This window comes from Babylonia areolata, chromosome 32, assembly GCF_041734735.1.
Source record: "Babylonia areolata isolate BAREFJ2019XMU chromosome 32, ASM4173473v1, whole genome shotgun sequence".
NCBI lineage: Eukaryota > Metazoa > Mollusca > Gastropoda > Neogastropoda > Buccinidae > Babylonia > Babylonia areolata.
Genome location: NC_134907.1, coordinates 7,023,510 through 7,035,867, shown reverse-complemented (window position 1 = coordinate 7,035,867; position 12,358 = coordinate 7,023,510).

The following is a 12,358-nucleotide window of genomic DNA, read 5'->3' as shown; positions in this document are numbered from 1 at the left end:
GTGACCAGTCAAATCCCTCAAATTTCAGACCAGTATCAATTCTTTCAATTCTATCAAAACCACTAGAAAACACATTAAAAACATATACTTTCCCATTTGAATAAATTTAATCTGATTCACCCCAAACAATCTGGTTTCAAGGAAAACCATTCCTGCCACACAGTGCTGACACAGATGGTTGATAAATTGCTTTTAAGTATTAAGTAAATGAAGTAACAGTAGTTGTTTTTTTCCAAAAGCCTTTGATGTCATTAATCATTCTCTCTTATTAAAGAAACTAGATATATATGGACCATCTCAAGACGCTCACTTCATCATTTCTATCAAACAGAAAACAACTAGTCGGTATTATTTATTCTGAATCAGATTAAATGTAGCGGTGGTCCCGAGTGGTATTATATTTATGAAAGGGGATGGTACAAAAGAGTTACTAATGATTTACTGTATTAAAGGATAGAAAAGAATCCCTGTGCAAGCCAGGAACATGTAGACAGCCAGTCACAAAAGGGTTTTTCTATTGTTTTATTTACTATAGTTGTGAGAAGAAGAAGAAGAAAATGAAGAGTAGAAGAAGAGAACAGAGAAAACAGTGCACTGATAAGACACGACAAACAAATGTCATTAAGCACAACATATCAGCACAAGTGAATAGTAAAGTGCATGTATACATATTACATGGAAAGACTACCACTCGGTTTGGGATAAGCAACAAAATAAGATAAGATAAGATAATGCATATGTGTGAAGACCAAACACTGACATCAAGTGACATTTCTGATATATTTAAATAGTGTAGATAAAGTGGTTAAAGCTAAGCTGATTTAGTGAAAGTACACTGACAGTATAGATTTAAGTAAAGCTCATACTGTGTCAAAGTGACTCAAATGAATTAGTTATCATGTAGCACTATACTGGAGCCGCTAAATTACAATGAACAGACTGGGATACACACCAGTTGGTTTTAACCAATAACTGATATTAATCCAACAATATCTTGTAATCACAACAGAATACTACACACATCATAATGAGAATCAGTGAAACACTGTAGTAGCATAACTGATATCAGCATTTGAAATGATGCATGAATAATAAGCAATATAATAGAATGAATTGTTTTGATATTATACTGGCAAACTGAGAGACCAGATAGTCAGTGCTCAATTCAAAGACTGGAAGAACCATCATGGCTTAACCATTAAGCGGTGAATGAATATACACAAGTTATCCAGTTTTGTGCCAAACATTAACAGTTAAGTACAGCCTGTGTTCAACATTTAAATCTCCTCAGGTGAAGCTTCAGCCCAATAAGATAAGCAACCTAACCTTCATCTGTGACAGCAAATGAGAAAGAACGCATCATCATAGTACATTCTTGAACAAACTCTCAGTGTCCAGAGATGTCATTGACTGTGACGTTAAGAAGAATGGAATGGACTACTGCTATGAGCATATGACGACATGGCAATTATCGAGATAAATCATAGCCGAGCTGTGACTACATGTCAAAGTACTAGCTGAACCAAGTTAACCAAACTAAGGCAATATCAACACACTCATATGAACACAAGCAATGTGTCAGACAATTTACAGATTATCAACACATTCTAAAAGGAGTACTTACAGCAATACGTTGCGAGCTATTGGCCTCTGGGACAATGCACAACACACACTGCTGTGTACAACACAGAAAGATAGAGAGAGAGCAGCTCTGTCCATGTTGAAAGTGACCAATGATCACCCACTCCGTCTCTTTATGCAAGTTAAGGGGGGACACGGCAGTGCAAAAGATGAATTTTCACAATTTGGGTTTTTGATAGATTTTGATGCTTGAACATCTCTTCTATCATATGCATAAGTTTTTTTCACTGTAAAGATGTCTTTAACAATGAAAAAATTGCTAATAAAGATTGCTTGCTGAATCATGAAAGTGTTTATTAAAATATTTTTGTTCAATTTCGACGCAAGTTGTCAAGTTTCTGGCCTTGACAACATACTTTGGACTTGCTCACCACATGGACCACAAACCCAATTTCTTTGATACATTGTTTGGCGGCCATTTTGATTTGTTTCCATAGCAACAGGTATTCACAGAAATCTAAGAACACTTTTTTTGTGTGATCCACTAGTGATGATACACCTACTAGACAAAAAAAGAGAGATATAGTCAGAGAGGAAAAAAAAAGTCGTTATTTGACTGTAGTGTCTGGCCTTAACTCACTCAGTACGGCCAGTCCTCTCTTCTCCTCTACACAGACCCCTCGGATGTCCAGTTGGTGTCTCAATGACCCAACCTTTAGCTTCTGTCGTCAGAATTGTGGTATTCTTTGTCAACATTCACCTCTTCTTTGTAAGAGCCTTCTGCTTGTAATATTTTGATGGTGGTAATTGGGGTGAAACGCTGAACGTCGTCTCTCTCGCCGTTCGTATGGAGAGAGTTAAACGAGCTGCAAAAGCACTCACATGGCCCATGAAGCGAATCGGCTCAACCCCCGCTAAATTTGATTATCATTGTGTTCGTTTCAAAGTGTTCAGTGATAGATTTCTAAATGATTCCTGAACTAATTTACGTCGGATAGGTCGCAAAAGAAAGAGCTCAACACCTACTTTCTAATGAGTATGAAATGAAGTGTTCATTATTTGAGATGAATTCATAATCTTAACTTAAGTCACCTGAAAGGGGTCGGTTTTAGCAAGCTCATCGCTGAAAATTACAAACTGCGTTCAATCACTATAACGTAGACAAACACAAATGGAATATATTTAAAGATGACATTGCGATGATTCTGTCAGTATATAATACTTGTAGTTTACTGATCCTACAAAAGAGATATTTAATTAAATATACTGCAGCAGAAACACAAGTTTCAGCTCACCCAATGGCGTCAAGGGACACTAGTTATGGAGTGATTGTCGTTAAGTGTCGACAATGAAAATCGGCTTTGTATCTTCTACATACCTGATCCATTCTCATCCACACACTATAAAGGTGTGGTTTTAGTTTCCAACAGCAGTCACAGAACAGTAGACTGTAGCATTAAGTGTGAAGGAAAGACAAAATGACGAAAGTTTGAGGTCAGTTGAAATCTTTACACTGACGAACGATTAAACTAAAATCAAGCATGCTTCTGACTGATTTAACTCTCTCCATACGAACGGCGAAAGAGACGACGTTAACAGCGTTTCATCCCAATTACCATCATCAAAATATTGCAAGCGGAACGCTCTTATACTGAAGAGGTGAATGTTGACAAAGAATACCACAGTTCTGACGACGGAAGCTAAAGGTTAGGTCATTCAGACACCCACTGGACATCCGAGGGGTCTGTGTAGAGGAGAAGAGAGGACTGGCCGTACTGAGTGAGTTAAGTGTGTGTGTAAGCACAACAAATATAATCTGCTGTGAACGATACCTGAATTCAAATGAATAATGTTTGGAGCAGTTTAGAATGGGCACAGATTATTCGAATTTCGAATGGCGTCGTGCCTTATGCCTGAGATTGAAAGGCAGCAGGTACCCTGTGACAAAAATGGCGTCTGCTATATCTCAGCTTTCTGTTTGTGCACTGAGTTGAACTATGGTTATTTGCAGCCAGCTGAGTGCTTGGCTACACACACACACACACACACACACACACACACACACACACACACGTGTGTGTGTGTGTGTGTGTGTGTGTGTGTGTGTGTGTGTGTGTGTGTGTAAGTATATAATATTGGGTGTCACCCAAAAAGTGAACCGCTTTTCGCTTTTTGACAAGTATTTTCTCAGTGATAGAGAAACCGAATTCATTGAAAAATTGCACACAGTAACCTTAGAGTATCATCAAGTCTGCAAAATAGCTAAAAGTTCGTACGCAGATTATGCGAGTATTGTCAAATTCAAAACAACATGTCAAAAAATCCAATATCGGAGGAAAACTCACTTATTTCAGTTTATGCTCAATGTGGCCTCCATCTTCCTCCACGGCTAAACGAAGCCATTTCTTCCAAGCAGAAATACATTTACGTATTTCTTCCACCGATATCTCCTCCCATGACATAATTGTCCTGTTTTTTAACGCCTGCTCAGTCAATTTTCTCTCACTCCCCGGTAATCTTTCTCCTTCAGAAAGTCCCATGTGGCATAATCCATTGGGTTACAGTCAGGACTTTGTGGAGGCCATTCATCCTTCGTGAAGAATTCTGGTGTAGCCTCCTCCAGATGGGTCTGGGTTACCCTGTTGTGTGTGAAGGAGCCCCATCTTGCTGAAACACGTACTTGTTTCAAGGATAAAGACGCCTACAATCCGGGAGAAGATTGTCATGCAATAACTGAATGTAGCTTTCACTATCAACCTTGGCTCTATCAGTGTCAATAAAATGAATGTTTGGTTTTCCTTTCCAGGATACTCCAGCTGAAACCATTATCTTTTTTGAAAATCTAGAAGTCTCATGATAGAAGCGAGATGGCTGAATTTCTGTTTCCGTTTCCCATAAACGTGATCGTTTTGGTGATTTTTAGCAATCTCTAATGTAAAGTCTTTCTCGTCTGTGAAAATGATCCTTTTCACATCAGTGGCCGAGTAGCGGTCATTCAACTTACGGCAGCGAGTTTTTCTTTTCCCTCTAACATTTTGGTCCCTAATTGATACCCGTATCCTCTTGAAGGGCTTCAGCTCCAGTTCTTTCGCCATTCTTTGCACAGAAGACTTGCTCACTTGTAAATCGCTTGCAACTTCTTTTAGAGATTTGTGGGTCTCTGGGTTCTCCTCCTGGGATTGAATCAGTTCCTCAACACGGTCCTTGTTCTCATCCGAACATGCAGTCTTGGGTCTCCCTCTGCCAATTTTACGTGCTACTGACCCTGAAGTGCGTATTTTAGTGATAAGTCTATTTACAGTGACATGACTCCACTCCTTGCCTGGAAATTCCTTTACGATCCTTCTTCCACCCCAGCCTTTCTCCTTGAAACAGTTTTCAATTATCACTTTCACTCAAAGGTATGGTTGATCCTTCCAAACTGCAACTTTGGACAGAACTGATTTTGGATACAGACGACAAAAAAAAAAAAAAAAAAAAAAAAAAAAAACACAGACAGGCTATTTTCAGATTGACACTGATTGACAGATGCCAACACCTTGCAACTGGCATGAACATGATGAAGGTTACATTGCATAGCTCTGATACTTTGACACACTGTTTTCAATTTTACAATACTCGCATAATTTGCGTCCGAACTTTTAGATATTTAGACTTGTTGATGAAACCCTAAAATTACTTTGTGAAAATTTTCAATGAATTCGGCAGACGAAGATCTAGTCATCAGCTCTATCCACATGTAATATGCATCTTCTGCTCAAACGTGTGTGTGTGTGTGTGTGTGTGTGTGTGTGTGTGTGTGTGTGTGTGTGTGTGTGTGTGTGTGTGTGTGTTTGAGAGAGAGAGAGAGAGATGTGTGTGTGTTTGTGCGTGCGTGCATGTGTGTGTGTGTGTGTGTGTGTGTATGCACACGTTTTTGTATTGATATGCACATGTATATATCCTAATTTCTACTGTATCTGTATTTGTGTATGAATTTTCGATTTATGTTCGTACCTTGTTATGTAATAATCCCCCCATTATTCCTTGTGACCCCGGTGGTGGTGGTGTGTCCATCGAGATCGATGATGACCATCGTTGTCATCCAGGCTGGGGAATGGGGGGAAGGTGGTGGTGGGGTGGGGGGGGAGGATGCTCATGAATCTATCTGTGAATGCGCAGATGGCTAAATAGTCCGATCTGCGCACGAAATGTTCGCTGACAGTTGGGGCAGACAAAGACAGGCATATCATTGTCAGGGAGCTTGTTTGCCCGTGACTTTCTGGCCTGCCTCTTCTGAACAGCTGCAGCAGTCCTGTTGGCCTCGCACAACTTGGCGCCTTTGTGCACTGCAGCGCGCCATTTGTCACGGTCCACTGCAGATTCCTCCCAGGAGTCAGGGTTGATATCAAACGCTTTAAGAGAGACTTTCAGAGTATCTCTGAAGCGCTTCTTCTGACCTCCGTGTGATCTCTTCCCTTGTTGCAGCTCGCCATAGAAGAGCCTTTTGGGCAGCCGATGGTCTGGCATGCGCGCCACGTGTCCAGCCCAGCGAAGCTGGGACTGCATCAGGATGGTGAAGATGCTGGGAAGGGTGGCTTTTGCGAGCACCTCTGTGTCTGGGATCCTGTCTTGCCACTTGATGTTCAGTAGCTTCCTGAGGCATGTTGTGTGGAAGTGGTTCAGCTTCTTGGCATGTCGTTGGTACACTGTCCAAGTTTCGCAGGCGTACAGTAGTGTGGGGAGAACTACTGCTCTGTAGACCTTTAGCTTGGTCTCAAGACTAATGCCTCTTCTGTTCCAGACATTTGCACTGAGTCTGCCAAAAGTTGCGCTTCCTCTTGCAATCCTGACGTTCACTTCATCGTCGATGGTCGCATTTCGTGACAGTGTGCTGCCAAGGTATGTGAACCGCTCCAACGCACTGAGTCTCTGACCGTTGACAGTGATGTTGGGCTCAACGTAGGGTTTCCCTGGGGCTGGCTGATGGAGAACTTCAGTTTTCCTCGTGCTGATGGTAAGGCCGAAATTCCTGCTGGCAGTGGCAAACTTGTCGACGCTGAGTTGCATGTCAGCTTCAGATCCAGCGTTGAGGGCACAATCATCAGCAAACAAAAAGTCTCTGGTGATGTCTGTCATGACCTTCGTTTTTGCTTGAAGCCTTCTGAGGTTAAACAACTTGCCATCTGTTCGGTACTTTAGGCCGATTCCAACATCGCCATCTCTGAAGGCATCAGTAAGCATTGCAGAGAACATGAGGCTGAACAGGGTTGGAGCCAGGACGCAGCCTTGCTTGACACCATTTGTGACAGCAAAAGGAGCAGATGTTTCGCCATTGTCCTGGACTCGAGCCTGCATGCCTTCATGGAATTGGCTGACCAAGGAAATAAATTTTCGAGGGCATCCGTACTTGGCCATGATCTTCCACAGTCCCTCTCTACTCACGGTGTCGAAGGCCTTAGTGAGGTCGACATAGGTGGAGAACAGATCAGCATTTTGCTCCTGACATTTCTCTTGCAGCTGCCTTGCAGCAAACACCATGTCGGTGGTTCTGTGCTCTTTCCGGAATCCACATTGGCTCTCAGGCAAATGACCTTGGTCAAGGTGTGCTGTGAGGCGGTTTAGTAGGATCCTGGCAAGTATCTTGCCTGCGATGGAGAGCAAGGAAATGCCCCGATGGTTATCACAGGCTTGCCGGTTCCCCTTTCGCTTGTACAAGTGAATGATAGATGCATCTTTGAAATCCTGGGGGATCGTCTCTTCTTTCCACATGAGTGAGTACAGCTGATGGAGCTTCTCAGTCAGCACAGTGCCTCCATCCTTGTAGACCTCTGCTGGTATGGAGTCTGAGCCAGGTGCTTTGCCGCTGGATACCAGACGGATTGCTTTCTGGGTCTCAAGAAGTGTTGGCGGATCGTCCAGTGCTTCGTTGATGGGGACTTGTGGGAGACGGTCTATGGTTTCATCATTTATGGAGGAAGGGCGATTTAAGACACTGTTGAAGTGCTCAGCCCAGCGTTCGAGAATTTTCTCCTTCTCGGTGATCAAGGTATTCCCATCTGCACTGAGGAGGGGGGATGATCCTGAGGATGTGGGGCCGTAGACTTCTTTTAAGGCATCATAGAACCTCTTCATATCGTGCCTGTCAGCATATCCCTGGATCTCATCAGCTTTGTTACTCAGCCACTTATCCTGCATCTGGCTTAACTTTTGCTGAACATTCCTGCGGATGGCATCGTACACATCCTTTTTTGATGTGGACTTTGGGTTGCTCAGGTGGGCTTGATGCAGACGGCGTTTCTCATCCAGAAGCTGCTTGATTTCATCACAGTTTTCATCAAACCAGTCTTTGTGCTTTCTGGTCATGGGTCCCAGGGTCTCTGAAGCTGTACTATAGATCAGCTCACGCAGGGTCCTCCACATTCTGGTTGTCCAGAGAGGCGGATTCTAGACGATCTTCCAGCAGCTCCACAAACGGTAAACGTGGTAATAAAGACATATTCTGTTCTTTTTATTCTATTCTATTCTATTCATATAACACACACACACACACACACACACACACACACACACACACACACACACACACACACACACACTATATTCAGCAAAGACATCAAATGCATATGTGGAGAACTTATTTGTAGCAAACACGTAATATTTGAATGTCAGAGTCTAAAAACATTTTACCAATATTCATCGAAAGTTCTTGTGAGTGTATTTTTAACAATTCCTAGATGCTGTTTGATATTGCAGATGGGTGGCTGTGTAGTCCAATAGGACATTATTTTGTTATAGCTGTTATAGTTGTTTGATGTTAGCGTTTACTTCAATTTCCCCCATGAGTTGGCTCTCCCTATGGGACATTTCTTGCATCTGATGTAATTGTTTGATGTTAACGTTTCCCTCCAATTTTTTCCAGCGTTGTCTCTACCTATCCCCCCCGCAACCTTTCACACACACACACACACACACACACACACACACACACACACATTTTTTTTTCTACATAAAGAACAGGAAGAAATAAAGTAATATAAGATTATGGTCAAAGGTTAAGGATCCTGTCGCCTTTCCCGGCCATGGAGGCAAAGAATTCACTTTCAATGTGTCCACGTTGGCCTTCCCACACCGCAGTCAGGTGTACATTCAAACCTGGGTGGCGCGAGGAAAATCGGTTTAAAGTGCCTTCCCCAAGGACACAGCACCATGCCGAAACGGGGCCTTGGACCCTGATCATATCTAAAATTATTGTGAAAGTTGTTCTGACTCAGCTGCAGAGCCATCTCTCTCATAATAATCTTCTGGAAACATATCAATCTGCCTACAGAAAATTCCACAGTACAGAGACTGCTGTCCTCTGTGTTCTCCATGGTCTGCCTGCCAGTGCTGATGAGGGACTTGTGTCAGTGCTTGCTCTGCTTGACCTGAGTGCGGCGTTTGATACTCTGGATCATGCCATCCTGTTAGAGAGACCTCCGAGTGTTCTTTGGAGTTATGGTACTGCCCTTGACTGGTTCAGCTCGTACCTGACTGGCTGTAGACAGTCTGTCATTGTTAATGGTGCTATGTCTTCTCCCCGCCCACTTGTTTGTGGAGTACCTCAGGGTTCGGTGTTGAGGCCAGTACTTTTTACTTAGTATGTTCAGCCTCTCTCTGATGTGATTGATTCTTGTGCTTGTGACCTACATAAATACGCTGATGACACTGAGTTTTCCAAAAGTTCACGTCCCACAGAATTTTCTAATGCTGTATTTCGCGAAATTCGGATATTGTATTGATCACGTGGTGGCCTGGATGAGCAGCAACAAACTGAAACTCAACACAGTCAAGACAAAGATCCTACCATTGGGTTCAGCATCACGCCTTTGTAAAGTGGACAGTGACTTTGCTAACATTGGGGGTGATCGAGTTCTCTTCAAACCTTTTGTCAAATACCTCGGTGTAAATCCAGACCAAACAGTTTCAGTTTCAGTTTCAGTTGCTCAAGGAGGCGTCACTGCGCTCGGACAAACCATATACGCTACACCACATCTGCCAAGCAGATGCCTGACCAGCAGCGTAACCCAACGCGCTTAGTCAGGCCTTGAGAAAAAAAAAAAAAAAAAAAAAAAAAAAAAAAAGGGGGGGGGGGGGGAATAAATAATAGATAAGCTTACATAAATAAATAAATAAATAAATAATAATTATAATATAGAAAAAGGTAGTAGTAATAATAATAGTAATACTAATAAAATGATAATAATAAAAAATAAATAAATAAATAAATAAGACAACAATGGTGATAATTAAGCGAATGAATGTAAAATATGACGACACACATTCACACATACACCCACACATGCATAACAGAAATGCACCAAACATGCAGTTTCACAGATATGAAAGTACAGTCAAATACATATAAACGTACATGAGCTCCAACACACACACACACACACACACACATTACCTTGCACCTCCTCCAACCCCCTCCTCCACACACTCATTTCTAGCCTACGTATCGCAGCTTCCACGGCACACACACACACACACACACACACGCACGCAAACACACACTCACAGAGATGAACACTTACTTGTACAAGCACACACATATACGCCCATATCTCCCACCCCCAACCCCCACACATATATACAAAGATATATATATATATATATATATATATATATATATATATATATACACACACACACACCCGTACACAGATCTCTCCTGACACTTGTGTACACTTACACTCTCGCGCATTCACAAACGCACTCAAAAACACAGACCCACACATCCACACAAACACACACATCCACACACGCACACGCACAGAGGCTGCCAAGAGGGATGGGAAAAGATCTCTGATGCCAAGAACGTGGCGTCTAGTGTGTTGCTCAGTCTATTGTATTTGGAAAGGCCCACAGAGACTCTGTTCCGTTTTGAAGAAATTTGCGCAATGTTGGTTTGGAAATGATGCCGATATTTGTTTGATTTGCAAAGCATCGTGCTCTACCTTTCATGTTAGACTTTCGGCCGCTCCCTCTCTCTGCTTTTATTTCTTTGAGGCGATCGATGGTGTGATGGCCTTGTACCTGTTCTTTTTGGTATTCTTTGACTTTTCTGAGAATTTCCGATTTTCCTAGATGTAGGCCGCTCGTTGGTGTTGCGTTACCAGCAAGTCTGTCAGCTCGCTCATTTCCCTTAACACCTGCATGTCCCGGGCAGTATGACCATGTGAGTTTTTTAATCTGAAAGTTGCGCATTGCCTTATGCCACTCTGGGCTTCCCATTCCGTTTTCAATTTTCTGTATGAGGTTCATTGAGTCGGTTAGAATCATGGCATGTTGGTTTCCGGGCGTATGGATGGACGATAGCCACTGGAGGGCATGTGTCGCAGCTTCAACTTCCATCGTTAGGCTGGAGGTTGTGACTTTGTAGGCAGCATTCTCTTCCCAAATTGTTTTTCCATTTTGTTTCGCAGTGAATCCCCAACCAGACTGGTCTTTGGTGACTGAGCCATCTGTGTATATGATGATGTCCTCTTCTTTACTGTTTTCTTCTATGAGTAGCTTCACTTCCGCATCTGTTTTGCCCTCTGGCCATTCCCGACAATGTCTTCCTAGAGTGGGTGAAATGACTGTGTTGAATAGATGGTTGAGGTTTTTGGGGTTTTTCTCCCATTCTTTTGTTTCTTTCAGGTCTTGTAGTCGGCATACTAGCTGGATTGTGTCTTCTGCTTGTCCCATCCATGATCTTCCTCGTCCTAGACGGCTGCCTTTTGGTTCTTTGACTGCGTCATGCAGTGGGTTTTGAGGGTTTTCTAATGCTTTGAAGTAGGTCTTGACCTGTTCTAACTTGTTTCTGGCCTGTACTGAAGGAAGGTCAAGCAGGTATCGCATGGTTTCTGTGGGCGTGTCTTTTGTTGTTCCAAGGATCAGCCTCATAGCTTCATTTTGTACTCTTTCTAATTTTAGGAGGTTGCTTTGAGACGGTGTTGTAAGCCCAAGTCCGTAGTCGATCACGCTGAGGACGAGTGATTGGTATAGCAGGAAGAGGTGGCGTTGTTCAATTCCTTTGGTTGCCATTGCTTTTAAGACTGAAAGGCCCTTTTTGCATTTGAGAACAGTATTTTCCGTATGTTTTCTGAAGGTCAGCATCCTGTCGAAGTGTATTCCTAGGTAGCGTAGGCATTCAGTTTTCTCAATTTGAATTCCATCGAATGACACAGAAGGTGGTGATTTGCTCGCGGTTTTGTTGTTAAGGGTGCACAGCAACGTTTGGGCTTTCGCTGGATTGATGGAAGATCCTGTGTCTTTGCACCATTGAGCAATATTGTTTAGTTGTTTCTGGACGGCTTCAGTTCTTTCCTGAGCATCTTTCGAAGTTTTGAAGACCAGGCCATCATCCGCAAGGGTAAGCACCCGAGCAATTCCATTGTTGTTTAAGTCTGCAAGGCCCTTCGTGTAGACATTGTAGAGGACAGGAGAGAGCGGAGACCCTTGTGGCAGTCCCATGGATAGTTTAGAAGGTGCAGACATCCAATCTCCGAGGCGTAGGACGACAGTTCTTTCCTGAAGCGCTGCTGCTATCCATCTTGTCAGTGTCAAACTTACTCCATAACTTAGTAGCAGCTCCATGAGGTGCGCAAACTGGACTTTATTGTAGGCATCTTCAAGGTCAATTGCTACTGCTAGTGTTTCTTCTTTTCTTTGGAATCCTTCATACACCTCATATGCAAAAGCAGCTGCATTTTCCCATGTGGACTTGCCTGTTCTGTAACCACCTTGATTTGAAGGGAGAATGTGCCTG